General features: G+C 45.3%; 1 protein-coding gene and 1 long non-coding RNA gene across 3 annotated transcripts in view; one reads left to right on the top strand and one right to left on the bottom strand.

Annotated features, from left to right (window-relative positions):
• The window catches only part of LOC146081136 (ATP-binding cassette sub-family B member 5-like), a 96,482-nt gene that overhangs the window by 7,390 nt on the left and 67,662 nt on the right, over positions 1–21,430 (top strand). The gene's annotated exons all lie outside the window — the stretch shown is intronic.
• Positions 1–21,430, bottom strand: part of LOC146081140 (uncharacterized) — an 81,178-nt gene that overhangs the window by 50,845 nt on the left and 8,903 nt on the right. Inside the window, exons 2-3 of one of the 2 annotated variants that reach the window (XR_014475067.1) lie at positions 17,379–17,542; positions 13,542–13,705 (exon numbers count right to left, since the gene is read on the bottom strand). The exons of the other annotated variant lie outside the window; for it this stretch is intronic. This is a non-coding gene — a long non-coding RNA (uncharacterized LOC146081140). The remainder of the gene's footprint in view (positions 1–13,541; positions 13,706–17,378; positions 17,543–21,430) is intronic. 2 annotated transcript variants of the gene reach the window in all.

The raw sequence follows: 21,430 nt of genomic DNA, 5'->3' as shown, positions 1-21,430 counted from the left end.
TGCAGGGAGGAGGTCACAGGTGAGGGGGGAGGGGGAGATGCGGGGCGGCGAGGGGCGGCGGGGGGTTGCGGTAGAAGCCCATTGGCTTCTATGGGGCATCGCCAGATTTTTCTGGCGATGCCCCCCGCCGCGTTAACCCGGCGGGGTTGCTTAGAGCATCCCAAAATGCGGTAAAAACCCTGATAACGGGGTTTTTACCGCATTCCTTGTTTAGAGAATCTCCCCCTAAAATACATAAGATGAATGCCGTGTTGTAGCTTCTCTAAAGGACTTCATATTGGGGGTAATTCAGACCTGATCACACAGCTGTGAATCTGCAATGGGAAGCAGTGTCTAAGGAAATATGTTGGAGCTAGGTATAATTGAAGAGGGGTCAATTTCCATTGTGCTTATTCCGAAGCCTGGCAGGAGCTCGCGCTTCTGCAATGATTTCCATAATTGAGCAGTGTATCTAGGTTTGATGCCTATCCAATGCCTTCGGTGGATGAGCTTTTAGAACTGCTGAGAACAGCGTGATACTTAACCAATTTAGACTTAATCATGGGGTACTGTCAAGTACTATTGGTCAATAGTGCAAAAGAAAAGAGTGTCAGGAATCGCTGTGTGTGGCCGCATCCCTTACGTTGGTGCGCCTTGCAGCGCAGATCTGCGGGCGGCGTTGTCCTCAGGTTTAGTCCAAGGCAAGATGTCTCCTGTGGTCCCATTGGGCCTAGTCGGCGTCCCATACTGCTTCCACAATGATTCCCCAATGCATGGGCGCCACCACAGTTTTGGTCCAATGTGCTAACCGGTAACCCTGACCTCTGACCTGTGCACTCGATTACATGCTCAAGGTGTGCACAGGTACTTTCCCGGTTAATTGTTGCTTCGACTTGCAGCCAATCAAAGACAGGAAGGGGGATATAAGTCCAGCCCCCAGCACTATCAGATTGCCTTGAACAACTTTCCCCCTGTGATACTCTCCAGAGTCAGCGTCCAAGGCTACCAGGCTAATTCTACCAGTGATACCGATTGAGCTCCTCTCATTCAGCGCTAGGGCTTGCTAGAATGTCCCTGCTGGCGAGTGCTGGCTGAGAGGGAATCCATCTGACTGGAACGTGCGAGCGTCTCACGCACACTCGTTTCAGTCACTTGGCGGTGGGGATTGGAAACCCTGCCCGTCTCCACTTCCGGGAGATTACAGGGTTAAGGGGGGCGGAGTGGTCAGGTGGCGGCATCCGAAGGGGACCGGCGGGGAGGCCAGATGGGGAGCTCCGTCAGAACGGGTCGCATGAGGGGCAGATGGCGGAGGCTGGCAGCCTGAATGAGGCAGGCTCCATCTGTACCTGTGCTGCTGCTAGTAAACCACCTCATTTTCCTCCACCTGCCAGACTCTCTGCTGCTTACCATCATCAGCTGCTGTGTAGTAGTCTGTGCGTTCCAGGTCCCGTTAGCAGGCATCACCATCAGCTCCTGAGCCACATCACCATTGGCTCCCAGGCCGCATCACTATTGGTTCCCAGGCTGCATCACTATTGGTTCCCAGGCTGCATCTCAAGTGCTCACAGGCTTCCAGGCCTAATCCCCACCTCAGTTCCCAGACCGACACCACTACACTGATATCCAACACCATCGGTTCCCCTACCGCTATTCATCCTACAGATGGAGCGCCTCTCACTCAGCTCCATGGCGCACCAGAATGCCTCCGCTGGCGAGCTGGCGCTCCATCTGATGACATGGAGTAGGGTAAGTGATTTGAAATCAGGGCAGCGGAGCAGCACGGACAGGACTCCAGCACTCAGCGTTCGAGGCCCCGTCCACTGACCACAGGACTTGCTGAGTGTTGGAGTCCCATCCATGCTGCTGCTCTGATATTGTGGCCAATCCTGTTTTCATCCCCAAAGTGGCATCGGGACCAGAGGGGATTCTGAGGCAACATAAGATCTTAATAAATGTGACATATCCTTATTTTTTTTATCATTGTACATTATTGCACAATTATATATTTTTTACCTCTACCCCCCAATGTATCTCTCTTCCCATCATTCTCCCTTCTTTCTCTCCCTGTCGCTAGCCTTCCTTCTCTCTCTTCCCATCGCTGTTGCTCCTTCCCTCTCTCCCCATCACTGTTGCTCCTTCCATCTCTCTCCATCACTGTCGCTCCTTACCTCTCTCGCCGTCGCTTTCACTCCTTCCCTCTCTTCTCATCGCTGTCAGTCCTTCTCTCTCTCCACGTCATTGTCCCTCCTTCTCCCTCTCCCGTCGCTGTCAATCCTTCCCTCTCTCTTGCTTTTTCTACTTCCCTCTCTCTCCGGTGCTGATCCTGTTAGATTGCAGCGCTCAGCGCCTGTCTCCGCATACACTGCTTAGTGTAAGACTTACAGTCTTCCTTTTCCCCCTTGCAGCCAACGTAGTTAAGCGTCACCCTGAGTGACAGGTCGCTTAAGCGAATAGCAGGGCAGAGACCCCTGACCCTGCTGGCAGCGTTACTCTTTCCTGTGAGGAAGTCCCCGCGTTAGAGTGTGCCTCAGATCGTGTGTGACTCCGTCCATGCTGTTTGTAGCTCCACGTGCACCGGAGCGCATAGGAGCAAGTCCCCGCTGTAAACCCGTTACCAGCGTGACCTTTTGCACAGGGAGATCAGTCATCATTGGCAGCAGCGAGACTGGGAGAGATACCGCAGCGTAAACCAGCAGACTGTCATTTACCCTGCACGCGCCAAAACGCTACAGCTAAGTAACAACCAGAGACTGTCGTTACCAAATGTACAAGTTGTATTACTGCTTGAAGTTAACTCATGAAGTACTGTTGTAACCTACAAGCCTGCCACTTGAATAAACCCTTCAAACTGGTTATATCTTCTAAGTGTGAGGTCTAACAACCACACTGCACGTACTTATATACACTCTGCCAATAGGTTATGGGCCCAGCACGTCACGTGCGCGAAGATTAACCCCCTGAAGACAAAGTGCTAGCGCAGTACATAAAAGAACACAAAGGAATTATTTCTAAATTGCCATTTGTGGAAGAGTTAACGAGAATGCACAGTACAGGGCATAGCATGAACTTTCCAAAGCTCAAAGGCTCAGAGAATTACACTACATGGAAGTTCGCTATGGAAATGCAGCTTAAGAGGGAGAAGCTATGGAAAGTCACAATAGCCCCAGGAGAAAGTCCAAACCCAGAAGAGGTAGACAAGGCCATTGGCACAATAGGCCTGGCTGTGGAGCAGCATGTTTATTCTACTATCTGTGGGAAGGAGTCCGCTAAGGACATGTGGACAACTCTACAAGGTGCTTATGAAAATAAAGGCTTAATGAGAAGGATAAGTCTGAGACGCACACTGTATGGAACAAAATTGAATGCATGCAAGGACATGAACGATTATATTGATAAAATACTATCGATAGCTCAGCAATTGGCGTGTGTAGGAGCAAAAGTGGATGAGGAAGAAGTAGCAATGGTAATGCTACAGAATTTGACAGAGGAATTTGACTTTCTGGTTGTCGCACTAGAGTCAAATGAGACCAAGCTTACAACTGAAGTTGTGAGAGCCAAACTACTACAGTTCCAAGAGAGAATCCACAAGGATGCCATAGCTGAAGGTTCTGCCTTAGTAGCAAAGGGTGCGAAACCCAAGAAATGCACATTCAAATGTTATGTGTGCCACAAAGTAGGGCACAAGGCTTCAGAATGCAGGCTGTAGAACACTAGTGACATGCACAAGCGGCATGATAAGAAGAACGAGTCAGCACTGAATGTAACAGACAAGCCAAGGAGGGATCTCTGGTACATGGACTCGGGAGCCTCTAGACACTTCAGCTGCAACAAGGAGTGGTTCAATTCTTTAACACAGTGTAACCCCACAACAGTTACCGGGATTGGTGAAAAGATCCTTACTGCTTCAAGTGTTGGGACAATCACAGTGAGACTAAGAATTGAGGGACAGACAGTAGTCACAGATATCCAAGACGTCCTGTATGTACCAGAATTGGGAAGTAACCTCATCGCTATCAGCGTACTCGAGGCAAAAGGCTACAGAGTCCAGTTTGCAAAGGGCAAGTGCATGGTGCATAATGAAAGAGGGACTGTAATTGCTTCAGCAACCCGATGCAACCAACTATACGTCCTAAACACAGATGAATGTGTAGCTTTGGCAGCCTCTGCTGAAAATGAGTCCATGGAGCTCTGGCACAGACGTTTGGGACACTTAGGATATGATAATGTCCAGAAATTAGCTGATGGGATGGCAACAGGAATCACAGTGAAAGACACCGGAAGACCTGTGTGCGAGAGTTGCATAAAAGGCAAGCAGACCCGCAACCCATTTCCCAAGTCAGCAGGCAGAGCGGAAACACAACTAGCTCTGGTACACACAGATGTGTGCGGACCAATGGAAGAGGAGTCAACCAGTGGTTACAAATACTTCATGACTCTCATCGATGACGCCACAAGAATGACACACGTATACTTCATAAAGAAGAAAAGTGAGGTGGTCAAGAAAATTGTGGAGTACAAGAACCTAGTGGAAACTCAGACGGGCCTAAAACTAAAGGTCCTGAGATCCGACAATGGGGGAGAGTACGAAAATGAAGTACTAACCGACTTCCTAAAAAGGCATGGCATAAAGCATCAGCTGACGATGGCCTACACGCCTGAACAGAATGGCGTAAGTGAAAGGGCGAACAGAACAATCGTTGAAAGAGCACGAGCGATGGTGAACGATGCTGGCCTGGAGAAGAGTTTTTGGGCAGAAGCTGTATCTACTGCAGTATACCTGAAAAACAGAACACCTACAGTGGCCGTGAAGGGAAAAACCCCCTTAGAGGCCTGGTCTGGGAAGAAGCCAGACATCAGTCACCTCCGTGTCTTTGGGAGCAGAGCTTATGCACATATACCAAAGGAGAGAAGGAAGAAACTTGACCCAAAATCAAGACAGTGCATATTGCTAGGCTATTGTGAGGAGAGCAAAGGGTACAGGCTCTGGGATGCAGAGAACAGACGTCTCCTGAAATCAAGAGATGTGATATTTCAAGAAACAGCATCACCCACAAAAGCAAAAGAGCAAGAAAAGCAAGCACTAGTAGAGGTATGTGAAATAGAAAGCATACCTGCAACAGAAAATACTGAAGGAGGAAGCGAACCAACTAAAAGAGCTTCTGTGAGAAGAAACAAGGGCATACCAGCGAGAAGATATGAGGAAGAATATGCGAATATTGCTTTCAGTGAACCTCAGAGTATTCAAGAAGCGAAAGCGTGCAGTGATTGGGCGAAATGGAAATCTGCAATTGACACAGAGTTATCAGCACTGAGAGAGAACGATACTTGGACCATAGTAAATAGGCCAAGCAACCGCAAGACAGTCAAGAACAAGTGGGTCTTCTGCAAGAAGTTAAATTCAGACGGAGAAGTTGCCCGTTACAAAGCCCGTCTTGTTGCTAAGGGATACACACAGAGATCAGGAATTGACTATGGGGAGATATACTCACCTGTTGCGAGGTATAACACTCTCAGATTAGTAATTGCAGTCGCCACTTTACAAGACTTACTGCTATACCAATTAGACTTCGATTCAGCGTTTCTAAATGGAGAACTACTTGAAGAGATCTATATGGAATCACCAGATCATTATGATGAGAATGAACTTCAGACAGAGAAAGTGTGTCTTCTGAAGAAATCCATATATGGCCTAAAGCAGAGTGGTCGTTGCTGGTACATAAAATTGGACACAGTACTGCTTGAAATGAATTTTATTAGATCAGAGACTGACCACTGCCTTTATCACAAAACTCTGGGAGAAAAGTTGTTCATCATAGCAGTCTATGTGGATGATATACTTATAGCAGGTCACGAAGATCACATCACAAGTGTGAGAGATCAACTGAAACAGAGATTCAAGTTGAAAGACTTAGGTCCAGCCAATCATCTGTTGGGCATGAGGATTGTTCAAAACTTGCAAAAGGGAACAGTCACAGTCGACCAACAAACGTACATCGAGGCAACAATCTTGAAGTATGGGATGGCAGACTCCAAGTCAGTGAATACACCAATTGACAAAAGCATCAAGATTACAAAAAGTATGTCACCAACCACACAAGAAGAAATAGAGGAAATGCAAGATGTTCCTTACAAGAACGTGGTTGGAAGTCTTATGTATGCAAGCATTGGAACTCGTCCAGACATCACTCATGCAGTCAGTCGGGTGAGCCAATTTGCAATAAATCCTGGAAGACAACACTGGATCGCAGTGAAGAGGATTCTGAGATACCTAAAAGGTACAAGTTCCTTGAAATTAAAATTCGCCAAGACAAGCAATTCAAATTTGAAAGTCTTCTGCGATGCCGACTGGGGAGCAGATGAAGATGATCGTCGTTCCCACACCGGTTACCTGTTCACACTGGCCGGAGCAGCAGTTAGTTGGGCGAGTAGAAAACAACCGACCGTTGCTCTCTCAACAACCGAGGCCGAATACATGGCTCTTACAGAGACATCAAAAGAAGCACTCTGGATCAAAGAGACTTTGTGTGAGTTAGGTCTACTTTATGAAGAAGAGACTATCAGTATCGCATGTGATAACAGGGGAGCAATAGATCTTTCCTGTACTACCAAGCACCATGGAAGGTCAAAGCACATCGCGATAAGACATCACTTCATCAGAGAACTAGTGGAGAACAAGTCCATCGATGTTGAATACATTGCAAGTGAACAGAATGTCGCTGACATGCTTACTAAAGGACTGTCGGGAAACTTGCTTACTAAGTTCGTGAAGGACTGTGGACTTGTCTAAGTTCAAAAATGTTGATTTGAAGTTTTTGATGTTCTGAATGTCTTTTTCTCTCTAACCATATTTTCGGTTACAGGTATTACAAAAGGACAAAGCATTGTATTGAGTTCTTTTATGTAGCCGAAGACAGCCTTAAGCGAGGGGGAGTGTTAGATTGCAGCGCTCAGCGCCTGTCTCCGCATACACTGCTTAGTGTAAGACTTACAGTCTTCCTTTTCCCCCTTGCAGCCAACGTAGTTAAGCGTCACCCTGAGTGACAGGTCGCTTAAGCGAATAGCAGGGCAGAGACCCCTGACCCTGCTGGCAGCGTTACTCTTTCCTGTGAGGAAGTCCCCGCGTTAGAGTGTGCCTCAGATCGTGTGTGACTCCGTCCATGCTGTTTGTAGCTCCACGTGCACCGGAGCGCATAGGAGCAAGTCCCCGCTGTAAACCCGTTACCAGCGTGACCTTTTGCACAGGGAGATCAGTCATCATTGGCAGCAGCGAGACTGGGAGAGATACCGCAGCGTAAACCAGCAGACTGTCATTTACCCTGCACGCGCCAAAACGCTACAGCTAAGTAACAACCAGAGACTGTCGTTACCAAATGTACAAGTTGTATTACTGCTTGAAGTTAACTCATGAAGTACTGTTGTAACCTACAAGCCTGCCACTTGAATAAACCCTTCAAACTGGTTATATCTTCTAAGTGTGAGGTCTAACAACCACACTGCACGTACTTATATACACTCTGCCAATAGGTTATGGGCCCAGCACGTCACGTGCGCGAAGATTAACCCCCTGAAGACAAAGTGCTAGCGCAGTACATAAAAGAACACAAAGGAATTATTTCTAAATTGCCATTTGTGGAAGAGTTAACGAGAATGCACAGTACAGGGCATAGCATGAACTTTCCAAAGCTCAAAGGCTCAGAGAATTACACTACATGGAAGTTCGCTATGGAAATGCAGCTTAAGAGGGAGAAGCTATGGAAAGTCACAATAGCCCCAGGAGAAAGTCCAAACCCAGAAGAGGTAGACAAGGCCATTGGCACAATAGGCCTGGCTGTGGAGCAGCATGTTTATTCTACTATCTGTGGGAAGGAGTCCGCTAAGGACATGTGGACAACTCTACAAGGTGCTTATGAAAATAAAGGCTTAATGAGAAGGATAAGTCTGAGACGCACACTGTATGGAACAAAATTGAATGCATGCAAGGACATGAACGATTATATTGATAAAATACTATCGATAGCTCAGCAATTGGCGTGTGTAGGAGCAAAAGTGGATGAGGAAGAAGTAGCAATGGTAATGCTACAGAATTTGACAGAGGAATTTGACTTTCTGGTTGTCGCACTAGAGTCAAATGAGACCAAGCTTACAACTGAAGTTGTGAGAGCCAAACTACTACAGTTCCAAGAGAGAATCCACAAGGATGCCATAGCTGAAGGTTCTGCCTTAGTAGCAAAGGGTGCGAAACCCAAGAAATGCACATTCAAATGTTATGTGTGCCACAAAGTAGGGCACAAGGCTTCAGAATGCAGGCTGAAGAACACTAGTGACATGCACAAGCGGCATGATAAGAAGAACGAGTCAGCACTGAATGTAACAGACAAGCCAAGGAGGGATCTCTGGTACATGGACTCGGGAGCCTCTAGACACTTCAGCTGCAACAAGGAGTGGTTCAATTCTTTAACACAGTGTAACCCCACAACAGTTACCGGGATTGGTGAAAAGATCCTTACTGCTTCAAGTGTTGGGACAATCACAGTGAGACTAAGAATTGAGGGACAGACAGTAGTCACAGATATCCAAGACGTCCTGTATGTACCAGAATTGGGAAGTAACCTCATCGCTATCAGCGTACTCGAGGCAAAAGGCTACAGAGTCCAGTTTGCAAAGGGCAAGTGCATGGTGCATAATGAAAGAGGGACTGTAATTGCTTCAGCAACCCGATGCAACCAACTATACGTCCTAAACACAGATGAATGTGTAGCTTTGGCAGCCTCTGCTGAAAATGAGTCCATGGAGCTCTGGCACAGACGTTTGGGACACTTAGGATATGATAATGTCCAGAAATTAGCTGATGGGATGGCAACAGGAATCACAGTGAAAGACACCGGAAGACCTGTGTGCGAGAGTTGCATAAAAGGCAAGCAGACCCGCAACCCATTTCCCAAGTCAGCAGGCAGAGCGGAAACACAACTAGCTCTGGTACACACAGATGTGTGCGGACCAATGGAAGAGGAGTCAACCAGTGGTTACAAATACTTCATGACTCTCATCGATGACGCCACAAGAATGACACACGTATACTTCATAAAGAAGAAAAGTGAGGTGGTCAAGAAAATTGTGGAGTACAAGAACCTAGTGGAAACTCAGACGGGCCTAAAACTAAAGGTCCTGAGATCCGACAATGGGGGAGAGTACGAAAATGAAGTACTAACCGACTTCCTAAAAAGGCATGGCATAAAGCATCAGCTGACGATGGCCTACACGCCTGAACAGAATGGCGTAAGTGAAAGGGCGAACAGAACAATCGTTGAAAGAGCACGAGCGATGGTGAACGATGCTGGCCTGGAGAAGAGTTTTTGGGCAGAAGCTGTATCTACTGCAGTATACCTGAAAAACAGAACACCTACAGTGGCCGTGAAGGGAAAAACCCCCTTAGAGGCCTGGTCTGGGAAGAAGCCAGACATCAGTCACCTCCGTGTCTTTGGGAGCAGAGCTTATGCACATATACCAAAGGAGAGAAGGAAGAAACTTGACCCAAAATCAAGACAGTGCATATTGCTAGGCTATTGTGAGGAGAGCAAAGGGTACAGGCTCTGGGATGCAGAGAACAGACGTCTCCTGAAATCAAGAGATGTGATATTTCAAGAAACAGCATCACCCACAAAAGCAAAAGAGCAAGAAAAGCAAGCACTAGTAGAGGTATGTGAAATAGAAAGCATACCTGCAACAGAAAATACTGAAGGAGGAAGCGAACCAACTAAAAGAGCTTCTGTGAGAAGAAACAAGGGCATACCAGCGAGAAGATATGAGGAAGAATATGCGAATATTGCTTTCAGTGAACCTCAGAGTATTCAAGAAGCGAAAGCGTGCAGTGATTGGGCGAAATGGAAATCTGCAATTGACACAGAGTTATCAGCACTGAGAGAGAACGATACTTGGACCATAGTAAATAGGCCAAGCAACCGCAAGACAGTCAAGAACAAGTGGGTCTTCTGCAAGAAGTTAAATTCAGACGGAGAAGTTGCCCGTTACAAAGCCCGTCTTGTTGCTAAGGGATACACACAGAGATCAGGAATTGACTATGGGGAGATATACTCACCTGTTGCGAGGTATAACACTCTCAGATTAGTAATTGCAGTCGCCACTTTACAAGACTTACTGCTATACCAATTAGACTTCGATTCAGCGTTTCTAAATGGAGAACTACTTGAAGAGATCTATATGGAATCACCAGATCATTATGATGAGAATGAACTTCAGACAGAGAAAGTGTGTCTTCTGAAGAAATCCATATATGGCCTAAAGCAGAGTGGTCGTTGCTGGTACATAAAATTGGACACAGTACTGCTTGAAATGAATTTTATTAGATCAGAGACTGACCACTGCCTTTATCACAAAACTCTGGGAGAAAAGTTGTTCATCATAGCAGTCTATGTGGATGATATACTTATAGCAGGTCACGAAGATCACATCACAAGTGTGAGAGATCAACTGAAACAGAGATTCAAGTTGAAAGACTTAGGTCCAGCCAATCATCTGTTGGGCATGAGGATTGTTCAAAACTTGCAAAAGGGAACAGTCACAGTCGACCAACAAACGTACATCGAGGCAACAATCTTGAAGTATGGGATGGCAGACTCCAAGTCAGTGAATACACCAATTGACAAAAGCATCAAGATTACAAAAAGTATGTCACCAACCACACAAGAAGAAATAGAGGAAATGCAAGATGTTCCTTACAAGAACGTGGTTGGAAGTCTTATGTATGCAAGCATTGGAACTCGTCCAGACATCACTCATGCAGTCAGTCGGGTGAGCCAATTTGCAATAAATCCTGGAAGACAACACTGGATCGCAGTGAAGAGGATTCTGAGATACCTAAAAGGTACAAGTTCCTTGAAATTAAAATTCGCCAAGACAAGCAATTCAAATTTGAAAGTCTTCTGCGATGCCGACTGGGGAGCAGATGAAGATGATCGTCGTTCCCACACCGGTTACCTGTTCACACTGGCCGGAGCAGCAGTTAGTTGGGCGAGTAGAAAACAACCGACCGTTGCTCTCTCAACAACCGAGGCCGAATACATGGCTCTTACAGAGACATCAAAAGAAGCACTCTGGATCAAAGAGACTTTGTGTGAGTTAGGTCTACTTTATGAAGAAGAGACTATCAGTATCGCATGTGATAACAGGGGAGCAATAGATCTTTCCTGTACTACCAAGCACCATGGAAGGTCAAAGCACATCGCGATAAGACATCACTTCATCAGAGAACTAGTGGAGAACAAGTCCATCGATGTTGAATACATTGCAAGTGAACAGAATGTCGCTGACATGCTTACTAAAGGACTGTCGGGAAACTTGCTTACTAAGTTCGTGAAGGACTGTGGACTTGTCTAAGTTCAAAAATGTTGATTTGAAGTTTTTGATGTTCTGAATGTCTTTTTCTCTCTAACCATATTTTCGGTTACAGGTATTACAAAAGGACAAAGCATTGTATTGAGTTCTTTTATGTAGCCGAAGACAGCCTTAAGCGAGGGGGAGTGTTAGATTGCAGCGCTCAGCGCCTGTCTCCGCATACACTGCTTAGTGTAAGACTTACAGTCTTCCTTTTCCCCCTTGCAGCCAACGTAGTTAAGCGTCACCCTGAGTGACAGGTCGCTTAAGCGAATAGCAGGGCAGAGACCCCTGACCCTGCTGGCAGCGTTACTCTTTCCTGTGAGGAAGTCCCCGCGTTAGAGTGTGCCTCAGATCGTGTGTGACTCCGTCCATGCTGTTTGTAGCTCCACGTGCACCGGAGCGCATAGGAGCAAGTCCCCGCTGTAAACCCGTTACCAGCGTGACCTTTTGCACAGGGAGATCAGTCATCATTGGCAGCAGCGAGACTGGGAGAGATACCGCAGCGTAAACCAGCAGACTGTCATTTACCCTGCACGCGCCAAAACGCTACAGCTAAGTAACAACCAGAGACTGTCGTTACCAAATGTACAAGTTGTATTACTGCTTGAAGTTAACTCATGAAGTACTGTTGTAACCTACAAGCCTGCCACTTGAATAAACCCTTCAAACTGGTTATATCTTCTAAGTGTGAGGTCTAACAACCACACTGCACGTACTTATATACACTCTGCCAATAGATCCTACTTCCCTCTCTCGCCATCACTGCCGCTCTTTCCCTCTCTCCCATCACTGTCGCTCCCTCTCTGTCCCCAACGATGTCCCTGGGTGGGGGGGCACCTTTCAGTATTTTGCTATGTGGCCCATGAAGTTCTAGTTACGTCCCTGACAGCTAACCCAAAAAGTGTTGCTTGGCGATAGAAGAAGTGAAGTATCTGCGTACTCTATAGGCAGTGGTTTGATAAAACCTCAGCTCAATAACATTGAGGCAATACGAAAGTGGTGCCGACCTTTGAATAAGAAGCAGACAAGAGCCTCCTTGGGAATGAGCCATATTTAAGTGCTCTGAATTGCAGCTGCCCCTCCCGTATACACATGGAAAGGGATTTATCTAAGCTGCTTCTGCTATACGACACTCACAGAAGTCATCTGAGGTAACCTGGTTCCTTTTAGTTAATATATAACCCGATATCTGATAACAACTGAACTTCTTGTTAATGTGAAATGTCAGTAAAAAACACTATCATGCTATAAAGCACATATAATAATAATAATTTGTGTCATTTAACACAATATAATACATGTTTTCTTCTACCTAAAGTTTACAACCTGTGGTGCGGCAGCCATGTAATTACTTTGGGCCCGATTCAGGTTGACTCGGTAAGCTGTGAACATCGCAGCTTACCGAGCTCCTGAGACGCCACCTGCCGCCTGTCCGATTCTCCTCGGTAACATGCGAGGGGATGTGTAGCGAAAACGCATCCCCTCGCATGCATCAGCTGCAAGAGAAATCATTCCATGGTCACCGATCGTGGAATGATTTCTCCGGCCTTCTCGTATAGAAGTCAGTGACCCATGGGGACGCCGACATCTGCGTACCAATGGAAATGCCCATAAAATGCTGGGCGTTCGTTCCCATTCCCGTCGTTGTCCGCCAAGGCCTCCACAGCAAACGGTTCGGCAAGTGCACATAGGCACGCCCCCAAACATCGCAATGGGGATGAATTCCAGTGGCAAACGCAGGATTTTCAGAAGGGGGTTTCCAGAGGGGTGGAGCAAAGCACGAAGATGGACGCTTAGGTGACCCAGTATATGCCGTGTCAGTATTATAGATAGACCAAATGTATATAAATAATAATAAAAAAAAAAAAAAAAATATATATATATATATATATATATATACAAACACATATATATATATATATATATATATATATATATATATATATATATATATATATTGTATCCAGAGAGACAGGCACAATCCAAACATCCAGGCAACTACCGCAGTGCAACAGGTCAATAAGCATACATCACCTCCAGGGACCAGCACATGCGGATTAATACAACGGCAGGTAAATCAAACTCAGAACACTGAGTGAATGCAAGCTTTCGGGCTTTATTCGCCCTTCGTCAGGCAGCAATACAAATGTAAGATACAAAGTGCTCACCTTATATACATAATGACACGTGAAGGTGGATCCACATCGCCACAGGTCCCGGCGTGCGCTCCACGCTCCCCGGCGTGCGTTCCACGCAGGGCTTCCGGGTCCGGCACTCCCAGAGTCCCAAGCGCTGTAATCACGCCTCTGTAACCTAGGCGACGCGGATCCTTCTGTACAAAAATAAACAAACATTAATAAAACAAGCAAAGTATGCATTAAAAGATGGCGTCAGGTAAAGATTATAAAATACCAGTTTAAAACATCTAATATCGCAGGGAGATGTCAACCTAAGTGAGCAATAACAAGGGGCTCATATGAAAGAGATCATTCTAATTGATGAACACATTTAGATTCAAATGATCGTTAAGGCCTTTCGGTTTAACAGTATCTAAAACAAAAATCCATTTGGATTCACATTGCAATAATGCTTTGTGTCTGTCACCTCTTCTTTTATTTTCCGGCACATGATCAATAATAGTGTGTTTAAAATTAGACAAATTATGCTTTTGCTCTGCAAAATGTCTTGCGAGAGGCTGATCGGACGGCTTTCCAGCTAACGCCGCCCTGATAGAAGTCCGGTGCATCGCCATTCGCTCCTTGAAGGAGCGATTGGTTTTGCCAATATAGCAAAGCCCGCACGGGCATTTGACCATATACACAACAAAAGAACTAGAACAGGTTAAAGCATAGCGAATAGTGTATTTCTTACCAGAATGAGGATGATAAAAAAATTTAGAGGCCACCATATGTTGGCACGTAGTGCACCCCGTGCACTTATAACACCCTGGTTCTCTAGTGCGTATTCTGATGTCATTATTCATTAATTCGCTAACGTCAGTGTGGACTAGCCAGTCTCGGATACTTTTGCCTTTCTTATAGCATGGCATAATGTTAGAATATTTAAAGCATTTAAGATCTTTATCATCTCTTACAATGGGCCACAATTTTTTGCTCCACTCATTTATCTCTTTTTGGGCAGTAGAGTAACTCTGTACCCAGTGTATTCGTTCACCTGGTTTATCAGGGGTAGTTTTGTTAGACTGCGTCAAGGCATCATCTCTAGATATTTTATCAACTTTAAGAGAGCGGTACTCAAGATAGTATCAGAATATCCTCTCTCTTTGAATTTGTCAGTCATTTTAACAAGTGTACCCTCAAGCATCTCAGTATCACTGGTGATGCGTTTGGCCCTAAGGTATTGAGAGTACGGAAGTCCACGAATCGTTGCTGGTGGGTGGTAACTGTCGGCTCTGAGCAACATGTTTCTATCAGTACTCTTCGAAAATAGGGTTGTCACAATTTTAGAATCTACAATACTAATTTTAACGTCAAGATAATTAATTTCTTCGAGACTGGAATGGTACGTAAATTTGATAGGGCAATCAAAACGATTGATGTCTGTCATTAAGGTTTCAAATTCTTCAAGACGTCCTCTCCAAAAGAGTAGGACGTCATCTATATATCTTTTATAGAAAAACACCTTATCCCTCACTTCACGGTTGAAGAAAAAATCATATTCAATATCAACCATATATGTGTTAGCGTAAGCGGGGGCCACAGGAGATCCCATGGCACACCCGCTTACCTGCAAATAATATGCATTACAAAAATAGAAATAATTTCTAGTTAACACTAACCGTAGGAGGGAAAGAAAAAATTCAAGATTTGGACCAGAATACAATGGATTGCCCGTTAACAATTTTTTAACAGCAGTGATACCATCAACGTGAGGAATGTTAGTATACAAGCTGGTGATGTCCATGGTGCACATCCACGTGCCACCAGGGACATCACCCAGCTCGCTCAGTTGCACCAACAGATCAGTAGTATCACGTAAATAAGTGTTCCCATCCTGCACACACGGCTGCAAGAAAGCATCCAAGTATTCAGCAATGTTGCTGAACAACGACCCCCTGGCCGATATAATAGGGCGACCAGGGGGGTTGTCCAGCCTTTTGTGTATTTTTGGCAGCGTGTACAGGATGGGAACTCTTGGTTGTTGTATTTTCAAGAAATCACCAGTTTCACGTGAAATGACATTGTCTAAAACAGCATGATCTATTATAGCAAACACCTCACTTTTATATCCATCTGTAGGATCCTGCTTTAATTTCAAATATACATTACCATCCGATAATTGATTCTGAATTTCAAGACAATATTGCTCAATGTCCTGCAGCACCACCCCACCCCCCTTGTCCGCTGATCTGATGACTATATCTTTGTAGCCATGCAGATCCTTAAGGGCTTTCCACTCCGCCTGTGTCAGATTATTTCTTTGCTTTGCAGATCTTTGCTGTGAATCCACCACCTGTGCGTCCAATGCTTTCATATAGCCAGCAAGTGCTGCGTTATGGGAAATGGGATCAAATGTCGATTTGTTACGGAAAACAATGGGTTTGGGTAAAGATGGTTCAGGCTGTGTTTTTGAAGAGATAGGGACATTTTTTGTTCCAAAGAATTCTCTCAACCTGAGTTGGCGACCCAGATATTGTAGATCGATTTTCCAATTCAGGCTGTTAAATGGATTAGTAGGAACGAAACTGAGGCCTTTGTTCAAAACACATGTTTCCGTATCTGTGAGGATTCGACTGGATAAATTAAATACTTGATTTATTTGTTTTTCTGTCCTTTGCCCTTCTTTGGCTCTGCGGTGCCTCTGGCCTCCTCTCCGGATTTTTTTGAAGAAGATGGCGGTCGTCCCCTGCCTCGTCTGGTAGTTACCCCTAAAGGGGGTCTAACACCAGAGGTGGACCTATAGGAGTCTTCACCAGATGAAGGAGCCTCACTAGAATTGTTGCCATCATTATAGCGTGGTTTCCTTGATCTTTGGAAACGTTTGCGGTAACCTGTGTCGGCTTTTCCTGTCAACCATTTATACACCTGATGTTCAGTGTAATCACGGTTTACCGTCTCTAGCTTTCTCCTTTTAAAAGCAACCAATTCTTGTTTATATGCCATCACCTGTGTGTTCAATTTACTCCACCAGTCCACACTTTTATCTTGTAGCAGGATAGGTTTATTATTAGTTTCATAAACCTTGATTTTCTCACGAACTAGTTTAAGCTCGCGTGCAGATTCTTCTACGACAAGAGTCATAAGATCCAGAGAGCACTTGTTAAGCACCGCAATCCACCTGCGGCAAAATTCGCCGTTGTGTCTGCCAATAGTTGGGGCATTGGATACTCGAAAACCCCTAGGTATTTTTTTGTCCCTCACATAGTCAGACAAAGTGATTCCATGCATAAGAAAATCAGTTTCCTTGTTCTTAAACCGCAGTAATTGTGCATAGACATCATCAGGGGTTAATACACCAACAGAGTCTGCAAATTTCTCAGAAAAAAGAGTAGCTTCTATCTCACTTTCTGACAGGCTTAAAGTTTCAAATTGTGGGACTTGGGTCCAATCAAAACCTGAGTCATAATCCATATTGTCAGTTTTAATAATGCACCAACTTTGCTGAGGGAGCGCTGTTAGTGTACCTCTAAGAATATAAGTACACTGGCTGCAGCAGCGCTTCCTATGATAAAAACAACGAGAAAAAACGTCTCTGCCAAGTATATTAAAAAGGGGAGTGCAGTCCGTCACAGTAAGACCGTGGATCAAATCCACATATCAATCTTACATATATATTGTATCCAGAGAGACAGGCACAATCCAAACATCCAGGCAACTACCGCAGTGCAACAGGTCAATAAGCATACATCACCTCCAGGGACCAGCACATGCGGATTAATACAACGGCAGGTAAATCAAACTCAGAACACTGAGTGAATGCAAGCTTTCGGGCTTTATTCGCCCTTCGTCAGGCAGCAATACAAATGTAAGATACAAAGTGCTCACCTTATATACATAATGACACGTGAAGGTGGATCCACATCGCCACAGGTCCCGGCGTGCGCTCCACGCTCCCCGGCGTGCGTTCCACGCAGGGCTTCCGGGTCCGGCACTCCCAGAGTCCCAAGCGCTGTAATCACGCCTCCGTAACCTAGGCGACGCGGATCCTTCTGTACAAAAATAAACAAACATTAATAAAACAAGCAAAGTATGCATTAAAAGATGGCGTCAGGTAAAGATTATAAAATACCAGTTTAAAACATCTAATATCGCAGGGAGATGTCAACCTAAGTGAGCAATAACAAGGGGCTCATATGAAAATAAGATGGATTATGACTCAGCTTAAATTTATTGTAAATGGGCACCCATGCACTTTAGCCTTCTACAGTACTGTTCGCAGGTCTATTAATATGGCCGTGCGTTTCACGGCATTGAGATCACTTAGGTAATTCTACCAAAATGGCCGTGCGTTCCATGCCCATTAGAATGAATAGACCTGTGTATAGACACAGCGTCTGCACGCTCCCCGGCAACATTAGGCCGCTGGATGATGCGCTGTGACACTTCCGCTAACCCGGAAGTGACGTAGACGCCGGAAGGTGTCATGCGTTTCACTGCCCGAAGCGCGTGCGTTCCACGCGGCTGACGGGCTTTAAATCTACCATTTGGGACCCTCGTTTCTGCACAAGGTTCTGGCAATCAAACCAGAGGGCCTGCAGGATATATCTAATATCTATTAAATGAGTTTGGGAAGCAGGTTAATAACGTTTTAGATAACGTCCGTTGATTTCCGGTTTCCCCTTACTTCCGGGGTGGTCCCAATATGTGCAGGGGTATAAATTTCGGCTTGGTGTGACTCCTCTCCAAGCCTTGAAAAAGACAGGTTATCCTGTTGAAACGCGTTGGCAGGAGAGGAGCCTTGCTGTATTCTATCCTGGGAATTCACCACCTACATGCGGTTATGATTGGGGTATAAGGCCAATACCCCAGTCACCAGGTACCGTGTTGTTTTCCATCTGGTATTTCCCAGCCATTGTCTTTGTCAATAAAAATTGTACACATTTCCTGAATGAGGACTTTTTTGTCTCATCTTTATGTATGGAGTAACCTATGGATATCTACTATATCTAAGAAACCGGGTTCCCTTCTAAAAAAAGAAACCTTGATGCGCCTGTACCAGCATTATCCACTTGTGAGTACGGTACGCATCCAATATTGAAAATCCACCTGTGGTGAAATCCCTTAGAATTGCTTAAAGAAACCTTTATGAGCACTATTCTCAATTTTAGAGCGTGAGTACGGGTACACATTTGAAGACCCCTCTCCCGAATGTTGTGACTATACATCTCTAAAGCATTTAGGTTGTCCCTAACCTATTATTACCATCTTTTTTCATATTCGGATGTGTTGACACCTCTTCATCGCCCCTGGTCCCTTTCTCTACCAATTGTACCGACACGGGGTTGAGTGGTGACCCCTCCTTTCGGACCGGCAGAAGAAGAGTGACTGCGCCTTGGGACTGATAATTTTGTTTATTTCTGTATTGTACAGCCTCGGACAGACAGTCCCCACTCCAGTGTGCAGGGTCACGAGCGAACGAGCCGCTCACCTCTAATAATGGCACTGTGCAATACACGGCGGGCACATCACCAATAGCAGTGCCACGGTGACGGTCAGGGACGTGCTTTCTGCCTATATGAAAGCACGCCCTTGTCACTGTGACAGCACCAATGTGCCCAATCACTTCTGCCTCAGTGACAGGGGTGTGCTTTCATATAGGCAGAAAGCACGTCCCTGTCACTGAGGCACTGCCACAGGTGCCGTATCTACAGCTTTTTTTAATGGGCTTTTACAGCCCGGAGCTCAGCCCTGCCCACTGCCCGCCCCTGTGTCTGCTGCTTTAATATAGACAGCGGGAGGCATCGCTCTTGATGCCTCCTTAGCTAATTAAAAAAAGAAAGAGTAAAAATGATTATAATAATACAAAGCATATACTTATGACACATAATATGTGTCATAAGTATTTTCTTTGACTTGTATTATTATATTAATCATTAATGACAGGGGAGGCTCTGCCTCCCCTGACTGCACGTCCCTGAGAATCATGAACCCTCACCTTGCAGATAATGGGTATTAGTGGAGGCATATCTATCTAGAAGGTCCTTACCTTGAATGTCCTGCCAAAACCCACTGTCTAGGGAATGTACACAATCTCATAAAGCAAAATAAACGCAAATGGTATCCAAGGGTATTATAATGTATGAGTATCAAATACACACAGATATTTTTCATTGTTTTATAGACCATTCCATTCTAGTTAATTCAACTGTAATCTAGGGGTATAATTACCTATACTCCCAGAATGTCAAAAAGGCTCCCGAAGCCAGGTGACGTGAACTTAATCTAAGCTCACATGGGACCAGCTGTATCAAGCTTCAGAGAATGATTAAATAGAGTGATAAACAGCCAGCCAATCAGCTCCTAACAGGGTTTGAAAAATGGCAGGTAGCAGCTGATTGGCTTGTTGTTTATCACTCTCTCCGTTGTATCACTTTCTGAAGCTTGATACATCTGGTCCCTGGTGAGTGATGATGCATTTTGCGCTGAATTACGTCATTGTAGCCATGCCTACCACTATGCAATCCCAGTAATATCAGAATTGCACAGCTTTTCTCCTCTGTGCTCCTCCAAACCCTGCTTTGCCTTTCTGATCTCAGTCCCTCTCTTTTTCTCCCTCAGCACTCCTATCTCACCCCACTCAGGTGCATGAAAGCATGGGGAGCTGAAAAAGGGGGATGAGTGGGCTGAAGGGGTGTCAACATGCACAAGCTCAAAACTGTAAAATGGTTGACACCCGCAAAATGTAGACACTAAATGGTCGACATGAGATTTTCATCTTTTTTGTGGTGTCAATGTTGACACTTTTACACTTGGACACCAAATTGGTTTACCGCATCCCCTTGCTTCGGGCCTGGTGCCTTGCTCTGCTACTGCTGGGTGATAAAGAAGGCAAATGTTCAGGGGGGGAGAGAGGGAGCCGCTCACCTCCATCCAGGGGGGCCCTGCTCCCAATTGCCACCCTCCAGTAGCCGGCTCCCCAGGCAAATGCCTAAAGCTGCCTAGTGGTGGCGCCGGCCCTGTGTTGACCATATGATGTTGACCTATTTAATGTCAAAATATACATTGTTTATTAGCCATCCGGATTCCATACATCCAGACATCCAAGATGTTATGGCAAAGAGGCATTCAGAGACTTGACCCAAGACCACTGGTGACAACTCTGGGGATGATAGATAGATTTAAGTATCATCTGCATACAAGTGATACTGAAATCCGAAAGAGCTGATTAGTTTGCCAAGAGATGAGATATAGATTGAGAAAAGCAGAGGACCTAAGACTGAGCCTTGCGGAACTCCGACTGACAGGTAGTGAAGAGGAAGTAGAGTCAGTGAAGGGAACACTGAAAGAGCGATCAGATAGGTAAGATGAGAACCAGTAAAGGGCTGTTTTATTAAGACCTAGGGAGTGCAGTGTATGTATGAGAAGAGTGTGGTCAACAGTGTAAATTGCAGCAGAAAGATCTAGAACAGGGGTAGCCAACTCCAGTCCTCGAGAGCTACCAACAGTTCACATTTTCTGGATCACCTAGCTTTGGCACAGGTGCATTCATTACTCACTGACACATTATAAGTGATCCACAGGTGGAGATAATTTCTTCACTTGTGATTCTGTGAGGAGACCTGGAAAACGCGCACTGTTGGTAGCTCTCGAGGACTGGAGTTGGCTACCCCTGATCTAGAAAAATAAGTAGTGAGTCATGGCCTTATGTGTAACTCCTGATATTGGTTTTGATTAATTCTAATATTATGTCAAATAGCTGTAGGTCTTACTTGGTTGCCCAAACATAACCCTCTGATTGATTGAATGAATGGGTGAATTGCCCCCAAATGGTGTTTTATTGTTTTTATTGCCAACACTCGGTCACTGACATACTGTAGGAATCTTGGTTAGAATTTATGGGGGAAATTTACTGAGTTGGGAGTTCTATTTCACATGAT

This window comes from Crinia signifera, chromosome 5 (assembly GCF_055691185.1).
Source record: "Crinia signifera chromosome 5, ASM5569118v1, whole genome shotgun sequence".
Taxonomy (NCBI): Eukaryota; Metazoa; Chordata; class Amphibia; order Anura; family Myobatrachidae; genus Crinia; species Crinia signifera.
The sequence above is the reverse complement of the archived record's forward strand: the minus strand, read 5'-3'. Positions and strand labels throughout refer to the sequence as shown.